Raw genomic sequence first — 18,795 nt, 5'->3', positions numbered from 1 at the left:
ACACCACGAATCGCCGTCCAAAGAGCTACTCGATCCTGTCAATTTCACTCGACCTCCGAGAACCACTCGACCTCCGCGCCGCCGTCACCAGTTCATTCCCTCCGTCACCCGACCAGACCACTTCACTCGATTTCTTTGATATACTCGGACCAATTCATCCACATCAACCGCCGTCTCTTTCAAAAGAAGCTACTCGACCTCGTTTCCCAGTCTCATAGCCGCACTCGACCGACGCCGCCTTAGCCGATTTCAACAGTTCACTCGACCACCACAAAGCACTCGATCCCTGCAAAAGCTACTCGGCTTCTTGTTCTTGAATTCAACAGAGCCTTCCAACTTCAGAGAAGTTACTCGACCTCTAGGCTTCACGACTCACTCTACCTCCACGATTCACTCGACCTACTGTAGCATTCCCACTCGACCTCTGAGAAGATACTCGATCCAATTCGTCTAAGGGGAGCTCAGGAACAGCTTAGGTTACTCGAGTACAGAATTGTACTCGATCAATTCAATCTATTTCATTGCCTATTGACAACAATTTTGGTTTCATTGCTATCTTTGAGACTAAGCTATTGACATTTGAGCTTTGAGTTCTAAATCTCTACAGGAGAATTATGAGCAATTACAGTGGCAGTTCTTCTGTTGATCCTGACTACAACATGGATGAGACAGAGTCGTCATCTTCAAGGCTAGAGAGAATATGAAAGCTTCAGAAGGAAAGCTGAGATAGCCCGAGGGAAAAGAGCGATGACAGAGAGGTATGAGCTTATAGACGAAGATCTAGAAGACGAGTACATGCCTGAACAGACTCGCAGAGCTACCAAACTTCTGCACAAGCCCGACGTATTACCTGCTGAGGAATATGTTAGGCTTTTCAAGCTGAATGAGTTATGTAGCACGAGGTATCCTTGCTCGACCTCACTTGCACAACTCGGATTATTGGAAGATGTTCAGCACCTATACCAGAGTTGTCATCTGGACACTCTGATGGCTTATCCGTATGTAGCGTATGAAGATGAGACAATACAATTCCTCTCCACGCTCCAAGTAGAGCTTTACCAAGGTATGACCTCTGATGAGTTGGATTGTGAAGGATTGGGATTCTTGCAATTCTCTGTGTATGGTCATGAGTATAGGTTATCAATCAAGCGCTTGGAAGGATTGTTTGGCTTCCCCAGTGGAAGGGGATCTAAGCCCAAGTATGACAGAGAAGAGTTGAAAGACTTGTGGATCACCATTGGCAGCTCTGTACCGTTGAATGCTTCCAGGTCAAAGAGCAATCAGATACGCAGCCCTGTCATCAGGTACTGCCAGCGTTCTATAGCCAATGTACTCTACTCCTGACATATCACAGGGACTGTTACTAACTCTGATATGGAGATGATCGCAATGGCCCTCAAGGGAACTCTTCGCCAAACTAAGAATGGTATGTCCCTCCAGGGTGAAATCAATGACACACCTCTCTCTGTACTTCTTCTGATCCATGTGTGTGGATACAAGAGCTGGGCTGTCAGCAATAACCGCAAGAGAGCACGAGGCGCTCTGTGCATAGGTGGCGTTGTGACACCGATTCTTATAGTTTGTGGAGTCCCAATCATTTCTGCTGGACTCGAGCCGCGAGCAATGGATATCGAGCACCTACGTCACTGCGAATTCTTGGAGTTTGCAATGGTTGACGATTTCCACAGATTCAAGTTTGAGCACTCTACAGACAAGAGAGCTAACATCCTTCTCCCTAGCCTTGAGGTTACACGGATAATAGAGGGAGATAACATTGATTTTAGGCCTGAGGTTGGACGCCTCTACTATGAGAACGCTCCGCCATTGGATGAGGATGATCTTCTTGAAAAAGCTGCTTCGGATGGGATGGATGAAGATAGGGCAGTGGCGTTCGACACTAGCATGTATCACGTGGGTGAACATGTACCTCCAGCGAGGCAGAGCAAGAGCTTGACTAAAGCTTATAAGAATAACAGTAAATTGCAGAAGTGGTGCAAGAAGCAGGACAAGCTGATCGCCAAGTGTTTCAAGCTTCTGACAGATAAGCTGAGTTGCTCTTCCTCCACCACTGCTATTCCACAGGTACAGCCTCCTCTGGAGATGCCATCGAGAAGATTTAATGACACACCTACGCACAGGCCTGAGCTTAGCGAGCAGAGAGTCCCACATGTCCAGGGTAGGCATTCGTCATTCAAATCCCGGGAGCACAACAGAAGAAGGAAGGCTACACTAACTCGATCTAGCAGCAGATCACGCCTCATTCACTCGAGGAGATCACTCGACCGCGGTGCTGGCCGCAGCAGAAGGAGAGAGGTCGAGTTTCCTCAGAGCGGTGCTGGCCGCCAGAGAGTTGATGAGGTCGAGTACCCACCTGCTGGAGCTGATACAGAACAAGGTGGTTCGTCTATGGCCTGGGAGCAATCACAGGCAGCCATTGACGAGCAACTACGTTCATTCTTCGACTGAGGTAAGCGCCTCACTTCACCATTGTATTATACCATCTGTTGTGATTTGTTTCTTCATTTTTTTTTGTTTCTGTGATTGGATTTGTCCTGAGTACTCTCTTCCAAGTTTATTCGCACAGTGGACTGTGTGATTTAAGTTTGGGGGAGGGCTCAGGAAGTGTGTGTTGCATTGTGTATATTTTTGAGTCTGCATTCATCTAAGGCATAGAAAAACCAAAAAAATTTGGAAAATTTTAGAAAATGATTTCACAAAAAAAAGAGTGTTCATGTAGTTGCATCACATTTAGGATCGAGTCTAGAGTGTTTCATTTAGGATTGTTGCATATGCATAGGGGATGATGATGAGATAGCCTTGTGAGCATTTTGATTCACCGGATAAACTTAGTGCCCTCGTTGCTAGTTGTCTGTTGCATAGTCAATGAATTTGAAATAAAACTGAACCATGCCTAGATTGCTCTACTCGACCACACTGTCATGATCTGATACCATTCCCTATCAATTTGAACCTGAATCTGATCTTTAATTATCATGTCTGCATCAAATTTGAACTCATGGATACCCTAAAATACTTGGATTTTCTTATTCATTTTGATCACTCTTGTTAATCCAAGTAGCTGACCCTCCTTATTAGAGCAGTTAACCCAAACCCAAACCTAGACTTTCTTTCAAGCCCTATATCACTTGTGAGTGTTTGAGAGGTCTTATTCCGATTAAGCTTGGTAGAAAGTGTTAGGTTCGTAACGACAGAGATAGTGTCTCATGTAGTTCTAGTTCGCATTTTTCAGACTAGATAGGACTAGGTGGGCGCTTATACTTTAGGTTGCGATGTGTTTAAAAAAAAAAAAAAAAAGGGGGGTTGATTCATTGATAAGAAAAGGTAAAAGACTCTAGGTGAAGTAAGCTAAAGAAGCAGAAAAAGTCTAGTAAAGGTTTTGGGATTTGTAAAGAAAAGAAAGAGTTCTTGTTAGCTATTGAAGATGGGCAAAAGCCCTTGGTTTTAAAATGTTTAAAACAAGAACCTTAGTTGTTAAAGAAATCCAAATCCGCTAGATGTATCAAAGTGTTGAGAAAGCTTCTCCTAGAGTTAAGAGAAAAGAAAAGAATGATTAGAAAAAGGGCAAAGGGTAGAGTTAAGTTCTTATATTAGGATTGGAGATGGGATTACCATTAGAGCTTCATTTGATGTACTCTGGGTAGATGGGATCTTATCTCATTTTTTGAGACTTACCTTTAGCATTCTACTAAAGCTTAATCATTTTTTGATAGATCCCCTGTTACTGAAGCCTATTCTGTAAGGGACCATCTTTGTCTCTTGACCTTTTCCCTTAGCCAAATGAGTTCTTTGATGATGCATTGGTTGATTCACGTTCTAGAACTAATGAATGTTAAAGGGATTGGTAGATTTGAAAACTTGTGTAGGTCGAGCATATGAGTCGGATTGATTGATTGATGAGGCATGGCTAACATTTTTAAGTAGAATTTGATCTTGCAGCTTAGAACTTTCAACTTGGACATTGATTTCATTTGGTCTATCTGGTGCTTTGGCTCTGAGTCCCCGCTTCCAAACCTCACCTCCAGCTTGTTCTTGATTGTTTGCTTGAGGGCAAGCAAAGACTAAGTTTGGGGGAGTTGATAAGTGTGTATTTTGCACTATCATGTTTCATGGATTCATCCCTATGCTTATTCTCACGACGGGGACGGTGTGAAGTAAGTCTGGGGGGTTAATGAATTCGTTACTATTAATGCTACTCTCTATTTTGTTGACTTGAGATATTTTTCTACTTTTTACACCGATAAGTTTTAACAAAGCAAAAAGCTTTTATTTTCAGAATTTATTTCTTTTCAAGGTATCATTGGGCAAGGACGATGTAGGGAACAATGAACCTACTATATGATGAAAAGACCATTACAATGTGCTAACTTAGCCCCTAAGTGACAAGTTTTGCAGGACTCACAAGGACGGACAATACCTAGAAACCTAGTACCAGATCTATCCACTGAAGTCTCACTACAGAGACTCTGTTTGACCTGACGTTAACTCTATTTTATTTGGACGAATTAACCTGACCTTAATTCTTTCTCATGAAGGGGTGTTAGATCGGGGAAACGATCATTTACATTCAAGACTTCTTATCCCTTTTTACCACTCTGTTCTGATCTTTAATGGCCACTCACTTTTAGTGGTTCCTACCCTTAAACCCTATCGTCTTTTCAAGCCTCATGCATTCTCTTTTCCTTTTTCATTTAGCAGATGTGTGCACAAACGTTAGATAGAAAGGAACAACACAGTTTCCCGCCACAAAGACGGAAGAAGAAAGTAAAAGAAGAGATTGTAACAAAACGGCTTAAGAGTTTATTCTTCTTTGGAACCAATTCAAAAGGTATGCTCGTTTGACTCGGTGTTTAGAAGTTTTGTTTCCCCTTCCATAAAAAAAACAAAAGAAGAATAAAAAGAAAAAAAAAAAGAAGAAAAGAAAAGGAAGGAAAGGAAACATTACAACGAAGAGAGTCTACTGGCATAGTTCCAAGGAAAGACATTGAAACCTAAGGAGAGATAAGCCAATTACAGAAGAAAGGCCCCCCTCGGAAAAACCTAAGTCTTGGGGAACCGAAAGTAAGAAAGAAGTAAAGGAAAAGAAGGTGTTTAAAAGAAGAAGTGGTTGGAAATTGTGGACCTCATGCCGATCTATTCTCTCTTGCGGTTTTGCAACATATCCTACATTCGAGTCTATACGGTAACCCTAAATAGTTTAACTCCACCACTTAAACACCAAAAGCCTCTTTCATACCAAACGTAGTCTACCCCAAATGACACCCTCTAATGAGAATGCTCACGCCACTTTTCATAAATGTAGAGGGTTAACTGACGAGATTCTAGAGTTCTCTTGTAGGTCTGAGATGGATGGATAAGGATAGTGAACGTTTTGGGTCTATAGTGAGAATGTTCTAACGCGATGTCTTTGTCTTTACACGTCCACATGATATCTTTTAGGACATGGTCTCTGATAGTAGGAGAGTTCCCGCTTTTTCAAAATCTCTCCACCAGCTTGGCTTTGTTGTTTGCTTGAGGACAAGCAAAGTGTAAGTCCGGGGGAGTTGATAACATCGTATTTTCGCCCACTTTTACTATGTTTTTATCAGGTTTTCCATGGAGAAATCAAGAGTTAAAGGACACTTCAAGACATATTTCAAGTATTTGAGCTTCAAGGAAGAATTATGAGTTTTCATGCAAAAAGGAGTAGAAGTCAACCAAAATCCGTTTTAGAACAGTTTATGTGCCTCAGATGTTTTCACATCCGGCCAAGGTCTTCCCGATCTCGGCATGAGGAACTTCTCGGTGTCATTTGAAAGCTAGAAGAGTCAAGATTAACGTCGAAGTAAAATCGAAGCAACCCATGAAGCCGATCAGAAGTTATCGCCCGAAGAGTGAAGACATCTCCTAAAATCGCGGTTTTGAAAATGATCTATTTAAAACCGCCGGCCAAGGTGACTTGCACCCGGGAGTCCTCTCGAGTCTGTCACCGACCACTAGGGCGCACAACCACACCTTGCCTTCCTCTTGCCGCCGACTTCCAGCAACCCTTAGAAGCCCAAGAACTTGGCCCATCACTTATTAATCAACGAAAGGACATTTCTACCTTTTGACCTAATGAAGCCCTATAAATACAAGTTTAGAGGAAACCCTAAAAGGCACCCACGAAAAAAGGCTGCCTCCTGCGCCTCTCACCGCCCCAAAAGTCGTCCTCTTCTTGTTCTTCTTTAGATCTCTCTTTTCTCTTCAATTCTCTATTCTTTACTTGTAAAATGAAGAATATTTATCAAGCTTTGGATTTCCAGAGAAGATCTCTAAACCCTTTTCTATAGTCATACTCTCTTTTATGCAAGTTCTTATTCATATGATGTTGTGTTCTTTGAGTATGTGTCAGTAGATCTATAGTTAGGTTTTAGGGGGGTTTCAAAGGGTATTCATGGGGAATTTAGATCTGATTTAGGTTGGCGGTTTCTATGGTTTTGTTTGATCGTTTACACTATTATTTCTAGTTGAGTTGAATCTTAATGCTTATATGTCCGGAACGCCACCTAGTACTTGACCTTAGGTATTTCATTCTTTGGCAAAATCTTGTTTGAATGCTTGAACTAGCTCAACTAAATAAAAAAATATAACCGTTGCACACCCACCGAGTGATAGGGACTTATGGACTAGAATCAAATTTGAACTTAATGCTTTGATCTTGTATTTTGAAACCATGTTAGCATCTACTAACTGATAGGACAACTGAGTACGTAAGATATTAGTGATAATACCCGGCTTTCACCTACTAACTGTTAGGGTTAGCTGGTCTTGATAGAGTTTTGTATGTTCAAGAATTTGGAAGTAAACAAACCTAACCATGTTATCACCTGAATTTGGAATCTATACCTTATTGATTGAACCATGACGCCCGGAGAAAACCCCCACTGACCTAGCATTTTGTTTTACATGTTTTACACCGCTCTTCTTATTGACATTTATTTTTATTGCCTTTTCTTAGTTTCCTTTTATAGCTTTCTTACTTTTATTGTATTCTTTACTTATTTTCACTGCATACAACAACCCCCACTCTTTCGTTTGTCTTGATCCAGGTTGCCTAACTTGAATTCTTCCCTGTAGCTACACTCCTAGTGGATTCGATCCTCAAATACTACTCCGATATATTGTGCACTTGCAGTAGTCGTGTGGTCTTTCAAGTAAAAGCGTGAGGTGAAATAAAACATGCATCAACTCTTTCACTCCAACAGCTTCAAATCAATCTCCTCTCTCTCTGGCTGCTTCAAATTCAACTAGCACTCTTTGGCATCGAAGACTGGGACACCCAAATGATCAAGTTCTTCATTGCATTCTTTCATCTCTTTCAATTTCTTGCAATGAGACTATCTTGACAACATTGTGTTAAGAAAGTCAATTGGGTCAACATCTTAGGCTTCCGTTTTATACTTCTACAAGCAGTGTTTCTCACCCGTTTGAAATTATTCATTATGACATTTGGACATCTCCAGTTTTAAGTTCTAGTGGAATCAAATACTATCTTATTTTTATTGATCAATTTTCTCATTATGTCTGCGTATATCCTCTTCATCACGAAAGCGATACATTTGCCAAATATCTTCACTTTTCTAACTATGTGCAGACACAATTTCACTGCAAAATCAAGGCTTTAGAATGTGACAATGGTGGAGAGTATGATAACCGTTCTTTCAAAGAACAATTGGCATTCGATGGGACTATTTTCCACTTCTCATGTCAGTACACCTCTCAGCAAAATGGTCGTGCTGAAAGAATGCTGTACCATCAACAACCTGATTTGTACGTTTCTACTTCAAGCTTCTATGCCTCTCAGGTATTGGGTGGAAGCTCTCAATGATGCAGTCCACACTCTCAATCTATTACCATCGTTTGCAATCAACAATGATGTTCCACGTACAAAGCTGTTCAAGACTCCACCATCCTATCATCATCTCAAAACATTTGGGTGTTTGTGTTACTCCAACCTACTGCCATCGACGCCACATAAACTAGCTCCACGCTTTATTCCATGCACATTTATTGGTTACCCAACTGATCATTGAGGATTTTGATGTCTCGACATGATTACAATGAAAATCATACTCTCTTGCCATGTCACATTTGATGAAGCTTCCTTTCCATTTTCCACTTCATAAACACCATTTGTAAGTTATGTTTCTCTTCCTATTTTAATTCCACCATCACCAATTTCTCATTCTCTTAACCTTCTTCCTCCACAAAATATTCTATCTACAATCCTCCTGCTCCTCAAATTCCAACTCCACCTCCTCTCCCTCCTCATTCCATGCAAACTCGACGTAAAACTGGTATTGTTAAACCACATGTTCGAATATGTCTTCATAATGACACCACAATTTCTCCTATGTCTCACATTCAGGCGGCTAAAGATCCAAATTGGGATCCGGCTATGAAAGAGGAGTATGATGCTTTTATTAAACGTGGAACGTGGAAACTTGTACGAGGACCTGTTGCTACTAACATTATTCCTCCTATGTGGTTATTCAGGAACAAGTTTAAAGCTGATGGCACTCTATCTAGATACAAGGTCCGCTTTTTGGCTAATGGGAAATCTCAATAACCGGGAATTGACTGCGATGAGACGTTCAGTCCTGTTGTGAAACCGCCACTATTCATACTGTTGTCAGCGTTGCGACGTCCCGTGATTGGCCCTTGCATCAACTTGACGTAAAAAACGCCTCTCTACATGGCGATCTTGTAACTTTTTACATGCATCAACCATCAGGGTTTGTCGATGCATCTAAACTTGACCATGCTTGTCTTCTCCAGCGCTCTCTCTACAATCTTAAGCAAGCTCCTCGTGCATGGTTTAACAGGTTCGCAACATACACTAAAACCATTGATTTCAAACAAAACTCCTCCCATGCATCATTATTCATTCTATGCCACGGGTCAGATATTGCCTATCTCCTCTTATACATTGACGATATTGCGCTCACTGCCACTACCACATCTCTTCTTCAACGTGTCATCTCTCACCTCAGCTTCAAATTTGAAATGACCGACATTGGACAGCTTCATCACTTCCTTGGTATCTCAGTTCAGCGTGATGTTCACGGGCTGTTTCTTCATCAACAAAATTACATTGCTGACATCCTTCATCGCCCAAATATGATTGAATGCAACCCATGTCTCACCCCCACAGACACGGGAACAAAGCTTGCACCTGATAACAGTTCACCAGTCTCTGATCCAACTCTTTATCGCAGCTTGGCAGGTGCACTACAATATCTAACATTCATCCGTCCTAATATTGCGCTCTGTTCATCAGATATGCCTATTCATGCATTATCCGCGTGACTCTCAATTTCTGGCACTGAACCGTATTCTGTGATACCTTAAAGGCACCATCAAACATGGTCTTCATATTTATCGCTCCACGACTAGTGGTCTAATTGCTTACTCTGATGCTGACTGGGTCGGTTTTCCCTTTACGAGACGTTCGACTTCTGGTTATTGTGTTTTTCTTGGAGACAACCTTATCTCATGGTCTTCCAAGCGACAAGTTACCATCTCTCGCTCAAGTGCTGAAGCTGAATATAGAGGAGTCGCCAACGCCGTCTCAGAGACTACATGGCTGCAAACTCTATTATTGGAGATGAAGATCCTGCTACCTCGTGCAACCATTGATTATTGTGATAACATTTCTGCCATTTACCTATCATCAAATCGAGTTCAACATCAACGAACCAAACACATGGAAATTGATATACATTTTCTTCGTAAGAATGTTGCAATTGGTCATGTTCGTGTTCTTCATGTCCCGTCTGCACAATAGTTTGATGATGTGTTCACTAAGGGTCTCCCATCATCCTTGTTTGTTGATTTTAGAACCAGTCTAAGCGTCCGACCATCTCCCACTTAGAATTAGGGGGAGTATTAGATAATATCATTCAGATACGAAATAATATCTTAGAATATAAAAATATAGAATATTTCTATATATCGACAATATCAAATATGTATAGACTTGGAGAATCGGCATAGAGTCTTGGAGACCAATCCTTTTGTAAAGATATAAGCATTGTCTCATGAATAGAGTTCTCGACGGAGTTTTACATTCTTACAATAATGACTAAAAATATCTAAATTTGGAAAAGTTAACCAAAAGAGAGTTACCATCAAATAGGCTGCCCACACATCATTTGAAGCTGTAAATTGTTTTTTGATTGGACCCCATCCAAAACAAGAACTAAAGCGAAAAGTATAGAATACACAAAATAACCCTTTTTCATAGACTTCATTCGATTTAAATAATTTGTGTAAGTCTTATTACATGAAAGCTTTTTTATTTAGAACATGTAGTCTTTTTTTCTCTACCGTAGTTTTGCTAATGGTACTGTTTCTGTCACGCCAGCCTCGTTTAATAGCATCAACTAATATAGCTGTTAACTCATGACATTCTTATGGGCCTTTCTTTTTCTTTTTTGATGTCTCTCCTGGATAATCTTCTTATTCCATTCTAAAGAAAAAAAGAAAGTAAAAAAATACACAAAGAAATCTTTAATATGGATAAAGAGAAACTGTAATGTAGATTATTGTATAAAAATGGATCAGAGAAACTTAATAAGGTTTTGACAAAAAAAAAAAAAGTTACGAAGGATGATTATGGTTTTCCTTCAAGGTTTCAAGAGATGATCGTTGTTTTCATTTTGAGAAGTGAAATGATCACCAATGCTATATATAGGAGAAATAAGTGTAACCAATACTATTTGTTTTGGATTTTATGATATATGCTTGATAGAATTTATAATAAAGAATAATTTAATAAATTTTAAAAGTATCAAAAATCTAGCAACAATATTGTTATTTAATAAAATTGGAGCATATCCATAAAGAATAAAATAACAAACATGCTTCAACACTAGTATCAAATAAATTTTTTCTTTTGTTGTTCTCACGTTAACAACAAACAGAACATCACAATTCACGACTCACAAGCATCCAAAACCTTGCAGATGTCGTAGCTACCAAAATAACCAAAGCAAGTGTGTCGTTGTCATGATACTAGCTTGTGTTCACGAGGATAAGATGGTCAATCCGACGTTGTTGTGTCCTTGCCGTTGTTTGGCATTGTTTCATTTTGAGTCACTGTTGCTAATTATCGATCAACCCCGACCAATGGAAAGAGAGAAACAGCTAAGACATGGTCACTTGGCATCTCTAGAGGATACGAGAAAACATAAGAAGTGAGGTCTCACATGGAAATGTGATGAAAGAGGTAGTAATATTAATAACAGAATAAAGAGAGAAAGGGAGAAGAAGAGAGAGAGAAAACCACGAAAAAAAGGAGTGTAACGTCTCGAAAATTCAAAAGAGATTTTGAATCATTACTAAATAAATATATAATAAAAATAATAATATTTCCATCAAATATAAAGTTGAAGTCTCGTATAAAGTCCAGATCTTAAAAACAAAATAATTTTAACGTCAGATGCACCTTGCTCCTCGTCAATGCACCTTGCTCCTCGTCAATGCCCTTTGCACGGAATCATAACTTATGTGAGCAAAAAATTGCCCAATGAAACTACAAACAAGTACCAACACGGTCATATCCCGCATAGAATAATGTTCACATGTGTGTACTAACAAACATAAATTTTAATTTAATTAATTTAGATAACGTAAGCACATAAGAACTTATAATAACGTAATAATAACATAAACTTTATTCTGTTTTCATTAGGCAGAATAATAATATCAGAACAGAATAATAACGTAAGAACGACCAGGTATTCAGCAATGTAATGTCGGAATGGTACAACCCCAACAATGGTTGACACAAACCATTTACTAACATAATATTTACATAATTGTATACTCGATAGGGATGATGGCCCCTCAGGAGGTGATAAGGAAGTACGGTCCACGACTTTAACCGACCTCAATACCACTAACAGCCAAACATAATAGAGAATACATTTGTTGGCGATGCCAGCCGCCATAGATGGCTCAATAGAGCTAGCTAAATTAGAATAACATGCTGATATTTGTCTTAAAAGAATAACATATTTCATCAGAATCATATTCAGAATAATAATTAAACAAAGAATAAATTTGTAGAATTCAAACATACAAATAATTCATTATCGATAATACTCCAGAAATATTATAAAAATGTATAATAACTAATAAGGGAGTTAGAACTCACCTGGCAAGGATTTTTCTGACCAAACAAGTGTTAACGACAGTTCTATACACATCCCAAATCACCAATTAATTCACCTAAATTCAACCTTGGATCAGAAAAATGCGTACTATATACCATCTGAAAGATAATTGCAAGGCAAATTGTATTCAAGTATCCGAGTTTATAAAACCGATCTAAAATTATCCAAACCGGTACAAATTGGTATCCATTTAAAATCAGTACTCAACCAATTAGAAATTCGAACCGGTACAAATTAAGAGTGTTCTACATAGACAGGCCATTCCAAAACCAGTTTCAAAACTTTAAGAACCGGTGTATATAAATCCCAATTTAACTATGCATCAACAAAATCAAAATATTTACTAATCAGATTCTAATCATTTCTGACTTTCGTTTGATGAGTTCTTAGCGGGGTTGAATTCGTATTGAAGAGAGCTTTCTAACAAGGTATAGATCAAGTTCTAATTCTTCCTGAAAAGAAATCCACCATTAAAGATCATAAAGCTCACTTCCATGGAGAAAAATTAAAGAGGGGAGAAGGTGAGGCTTACCAAACTCTTCAACCAAAGCTGAATACATGAAGTTCTGTAGACACTTTCAGTCCTCCATGCGATCTAGTGGTTTGTCATTTGTGTTGAGAAAGTTGTTATCCCAAAACTGCTAAATCGCACTCCTGAGCTTTTACTCTCATGTTGTGATCGAGTATTCCAGCAAAAAATTTGAATTTTTTTCATTTCACCACTCGATCACATCCCTAATGTTCACTTCAGCTATTATTCATTTCCTTACAATCAAAGACACAACAAAAACAAATCAAAGGTAACAAGTAAATAAAAAGTATATATAGGGATAGTCATGGGACTTCCTCCCAAGTGAGATTGTTTAAAGTCTCTAGCTTGACTCCTCACACTTATTAGGTGGAGAAAATGTGATAGAGGGAACTTGAGAAGTCCTCCTCTTTACAGATCTCATCATCATACTCAGCATCCTCCCTTGACAGTTGCACAGCCGAGTATTCAATTCCTCTTTCCTCAAAGTAAGTTGCTTCCTCCTCTGGAGGATAATCTTTCCCTTCTGACCAATTCGAGGTAATCTCCTTTCTTGAAATCGTGTCAGTGTTAAGCTGGGGTTAAATCTCCTTTTGCATTCGACTTAGGTTGTCTCTAAGTTTTTCAGCTGTGAAGTTCAACTTCTGAATGGTTCTGTTTTGGAGATCAGTCCTCTTTTTTGGTTCCAGCCAATCAAGCACTGATGGTATACTCGACCGAGTAGTAGAGGTCGAAGGCTCAGTTTGCACCAGAAATTGCTCTTTCGCTCTTGTGGCCTCAAGACCTTCTCCTGGAACTGCTTTCTGAACCTCTAAGGTCTTTCCCTCTTTTGTTGACCTTGTTGGAGATTTGTTGATTTCAAACTGTAACTTGACGTGCCTCCCAAGGTTGAGATCAATCTTACCATATCTGACATCTATTACTGCTTCCATAGAGGCCAAGAAAGGTCTTCCTAAGATCAGAGGATCCTTAGACTCTTTATCCATCTCAAGCAAAAAAACATCAGTAGGCACCTCTAGTCCATTTATCATTAGTGGCACATCCATTAGAATGCTGAAAGGTCTCCTTGAAGTTCTATCAGCAAGGATCAAGGGGATGTCACAAGGCTTTTACTGAACAAATCCCAGCTTCCTTGCCACAGAGAGTGGCATTAAACTAATACAGGCTCCTAGATCAAATAGGAAACTGCTGAAAGTCAATTGCTAAAAGTCAATTGCCTAATGGAACATGGCATAGTGAAAGATCCAGGATCTTCGAGCTTCTCTTGAATAATCCTCTCACTAGTAGCTTGAAGAGGTATGGCATCATCTTCATCATCTGAATCCTGATATATGTTGAGCCTTTCAAATATCAAGTTTCTCACATCTTTGTGAGGGTCTGGAATCTACTTGAGGATTTCTATTAAGGGCATCACAGCTTCCATCTCATCAAGTTGTTTTTCTGCAAGAGATTCATATTTGTTTTTCCAAGCTTTCCTGAACGTCCATGGAAGAGCAAGTGAAGGTGATGGAGCTGGCTTGAATCGTTTTACCATTCTCTTGATTATAGAGGCCTTCTCTTCCAAGGCAGACTGAGCTTGATAGAAAGGTTGAGCTGAGTAGTCGATCTCAGCAACAGAGACTTCAATCTGAGTGGAAGCCTCCCCTTCTTGAATTTCACTGTCCTCAGTGATTGATGCGGGGACATGTTGAGTTGGCAGCTCTCGATCATGTCGGATGTTGATGGCATGGGCTATGGCATACTCCTTAAGGTTCTGGATTGCTTTTCCTGGAAGATGTCCTGGATTGTTAGTAATTGTTGGTGAAGTGGTTATGCCGTCCAGATATCGTACCCTTGTGTTCAATGATTCGAACCTTCTATTTATTTCAGCGAACTGTCTGTCAAATTTATTGTTTAAGTCAGCCAGCTTCTTAGCGGCTTCCATTGCTCTCGTGGCTTGGCCTTGCATGATCTGCTGGAGTATAGTCTTGATGTCTGATTCCTGAGGCGCGGGTGCTTGATGTTGCTGTGATTGGAAACCAGGTGGTGGTTGTTGTTGGTGATATCCTCCTTGAAATTGCTGCTTTGGATCAAACCCTTAGCTGTGGTTGTAAGGAACAAACGGTTTGGGTTGGTTCTGCTGCTGTTGCTGCTGAGCGTAAACTTGGTCCTGAGGGTTGGCGACATTGGTGCTTCTGTATGACAGATTTGAGTTGGGTCTGTAATTGTTGTACCCCTTGTTGTAGCCACCTTGGTTCTGAACATAAAACTGATTTCAGCACACTGATCATTCTCCCCCTCTTGGATTTGGAATACTTCATCTTCAGAGGCAAAGTGAACATGCTTCTGCTGCACTTGGAGGAGTTTGTCAATTTTATAATTGAGAGCTTTAATCTCTCGGCGGTGCTTGTCATCAGGTCAGAACTGGTACTGATGCTTCTGTCATAATCCTTGTTATAATTGCCATAGGACTGAGCCAAATTTTCAACTAGCTCCCATCCTTCTTCGACATCCTTGTTCAGGAAATGCCCATTAAAAGCAGTATCAAGCAGCATCTTTATTTTAGACAGGACGCCTATGTAAAGTGTGTTGAGAGGAGAAGCTTGGTTTGATAACCCTTAAAGCGCTCCCAAGCTTCTAAGAAGCTTTTATTTTGCTTTTGAGTGAATCCGGATATCTCATTCCGGAGTCGTGCAGTTTTGGAGTTGGAGAAGAATTTTTCCAGGAAAGGTTTTTTTGCAGTCATCCTAGGTTGTGATTGAGTTCTGGAGCAGCGTCTTTTCACACAGATGGGCGTTATCTCCAACTGAGAATGGGAACAAGCAAAGCTTGAAACCATCTTCACTAACTCCATTGATTTTAGTAAGGCCGCAAAGCTTTTAAAACTCGTCAAGATGATTGAGCGGATCCTCCATTGGCAGGCCATGAAACTTGTTCCCCTGAACCATTGCAATAAGACTGCTTTTGATCTCAAAGTTGTTGTTTTGTACTGGAGGTGGAACAATGCCATGACGCTGGTTGTGGTTGTGAGGGAAGTCACTAGCACTAATGTTGTTAGGTTACTCTTGCTCATCTACAACGTCAGCCATTGTGTTTGTTGCTGTTTGTTCTCTCAGTTGGCGAGCAATACGGTCGATGTTATCGTTGAGAAGGACGTTCTGATTCCCTTGGGACCGTGTATGCATGCAACGGGTAATAGCTCGGCTTTAGCAGACCTATCAGAGATGAGTATGTAAAACTGTTGCTGGGAACCTGAAATACAAAGACAGAAAATACAGAATAATAGTAACTTGTGTAACGAAAACAAATTTGATCTTAACGTTTCTAATTATCTGAAATAGAGCAAACAAACACCAGACTGGCAACAACGTCAGATTGATAATAGGATTTTAGTCAATTAATTCATAAAACACTAATCGTGTCGTTGTAGTATTTTAGGTTGTCAATCCAATCCGGTGTGATGCAAAAAGATGAGATATGATCAGAATGCACTAAGTCAAGCCAAGCAGGAAGTTGTTGGGTTCTAACAGTCGTAATGGTGCAATAACATAAATGAAATAAAACTAAAAGCAAAATAGCAATGACAGGCAGATGAGTAACTAAGCAGAAATGATAACAGGCAGTCAAATGGATAAACGATTCCTAAGGATAGGGTAGTCGAATAGTGTGGTCTCCTTAATCTATTCAGGCGGTTGACAAAACTTCACAGAAGCTATCCCTAGACAACAAAATCAACAACAGATTACTTCACTATCATGCAAGGAATCCTCAAGCAGAGCTAGATACTGACCTAATCACACTTAGCGATCTCTAACTAAGTAGGCAATATCGAATCAACTTGTTAAAGCCAAGACCCGCTCCAAAAGCATCAAAAGTACTTGGAAACAACCAAATATGCAATGCACATGCAATCCTAATGCAAAATTGTCCTATGTATGCAAAACTCACTAAAATGACTCTTAATGAGATGAAATGTGGATGAAAACCATGACAAAGTGGTGAAGAATGAATGTCTAAATCATGCAAATTATAGACATATCAGTTTCTCATATCTAATTCCATACAAAGTTTTGATTTCCAAAAACTCCCCATTGTTCTACAAGCTATGTATCATTGTTTATATTTCTGTTTCAAACAAGATTAAAATGATTCAAATGTTGTTTCATGTTATTTTTCTCATTTAGAGGAAAAATTCCAATATATGAGTTCAGTGTGGTAGAGGATAAGTAATCATGGATCGAAGGAGAGGTGAAGTCAATAAAATTATCCAGTGAGTTGTATAATTACACACTAAACAAAATATATTAGAAAATGTTACTATAATCATCTTCTCTTTTGCACATTTCAAAACAAACCTATCCCATCTTTGTTTTTGAATGAATTTACTAAAGATCATGATTATGCATGCCCATGTCTCATTCTTTAATTAGTTATCACTTTTTTGCACCACATTTCTTTTTGCTTTAATTAGTTATCACTTTCCCATTTTTATGATTGAAATATTGATTTCTCATCAAATTATTGCGAAAAGGCAAAATTTTCTTTTAAATTCATTTAACCGAATGTTAATGTTTCTTCATATGCAGTTTAGTAGAAAGAACATCTATTGTTGAATTTATCTTTTTTGGCGTTTGTAAACTGATATGATCAAATACGTGACAAAGGAGAACACACTAGCATGTCAAGAAAATGATCAAAGAATTTCTTACATCAAACAAAATTTCAGTTATTGATTAGGAAGGGCGGTGAAAGATAACATATTGTCGCAAGACAATGGTCTTCTCAATCTAAGTATCTAGAAAAAATTTCAATAAGCCTCCTAAGGCAATCCACGAGGAGGTTTATTATACAAGATCAAGTTTTGCGCAAGGTAAAAAATCTTATTTTTAAAAAAAAATTGTATATGAAATTAATGAATTAGCTTGTAAACCATATATATTAACTAAATAAATTTATAGCGAGCCATAACTTTTTAAGAACTAAAATATGAAAATGCGGAGGAATATATATGTTCACTCTTCGACCCATGACTTAAGAAGCTTAAATATTGAGCATAGAAATAACAATTTAAGGTATTATTAAGAAGCTTAAAAACAAACAAACCCAAGTAATTAAGAAGAGAAACATACATGTAAATCATTTATAAGAAGATGCAATAGCATCATTTGTCTCTTTCGTTCCCATATACAACATTAGCTACAATATCACCAGTTGTTGGATAGTTAGCCTCTTAAGAAGGATATATAATCAACATAAAGCATTACAAATAAAAGTAAATCAAACAATTCTAGGGCACATAAGCCAAGGAGCCGCAAGCCACTGTCGAGATGTGTTTTCCTCACCGATGTTGCTCCTCCGGCGATCTCCGTCACTGACTGGCACTTGCTTCTTAGGTGATCTCTCAGGTGGCCTCCTTCCGGCGATGTTGTTATTTCCAGGTGAGTTTCTCCTGAGATGACTTTCTTCTTCTGGTCGATTTCAAGCTCCTTCCATCATTTCCCGATCTCTTCGGTCACTTACCTCGTTTGAGGCTCCTTTCGTTGTTGCCACCGGAGTCTCCGCCAGAACCGCTAGACCCACTGAACCCACCAGATCCTCCTCCTCATATCTACATTTTCTTCGACGTATCTCATTCTCAGCCGCATCTTTCCACTTTTTTGATCTCATTCTCCTCTGACAAAGCTTTTTCTCCTTCCCAGCCTCCACTCCCCAACCGGCTAAGAGAACCAGACGCTATTCTCAAGCTGTTCTTCACCATGGTTGCTCCCACTATTGCTACCCAGGCAGTAGAGTGTAACGGGACTTGTTTGGTTGTATTCACCTCAAGTTCTCTTCCTCTTTCATATTGCCAGGTTATGCTTTTGTCATGTTCCGTGGACTGTATTCATATGTCTTTGGTTGGCAGGTCTCTTGCGCTTGTGCGATCTCCTACTGCTTATTTCAGTTTCTTCCCTGGTTCCATTTCGGGTATTGATTATATGAAGATGGTCTTTCTTCCTTTGTGGCAGATTGGAATGCCTTCTTTTATGTCTATTCCTCCGTTGACTCTGGTTGATTTCTCCTTTATGG

At 39.4% G+C, this 18,795-nt stretch overlaps 4 pseudogenes across 4 annotated transcripts in view; 2 read left to right on the top strand and 2 right to left on the bottom strand.

Annotated features, from left to right (window-relative positions):
- Positions 1-10,509, bottom strand: part of AT5G32690 — a 58,519-nt pseudogene extending 48,010 nt beyond the window's left edge. Inside the window, exon 1 of the transcript in view lies at positions 10,168-10,509. The remainder of the gene's footprint in view (positions 1-10,167) is intronic.
- Positions 615-2,576, top strand: AT5G32726 (annotated as a pseudogene; the record flags this gene model as incomplete). The annotated part of the gene is made up of 1 exon: positions 615-2,576.
- AT5G32702 lies at positions 7,235-9,907 on the top strand (annotated as a pseudogene; the record flags this gene model as incomplete). The annotated part of the gene is made up of 1 exon: positions 7,235-9,907.
- A 2,606-nt stretch (positions 10,510-13,115) lies between the features above and the next one.
- AT5G32678 lies at positions 13,116-15,911 on the bottom strand (annotated as a pseudogene; the record flags this gene model as incomplete). The annotated part of the gene is made up of 1 exon: positions 13,116-15,911.
- Between the last annotated feature and the right edge of the window lie 2,884 nt (positions 15,912-18,795).

Source organism: Arabidopsis thaliana, chromosome 5, assembly GCF_000001735.4.
Source record: "Arabidopsis thaliana chromosome 5, partial sequence".
Taxonomy (NCBI): Eukaryota; Viridiplantae; Streptophyta; class Magnoliopsida; order Brassicales; family Brassicaceae; genus Arabidopsis; species Arabidopsis thaliana.
This window is presented reverse-complemented; position numbering and strand designations above follow the sequence as displayed.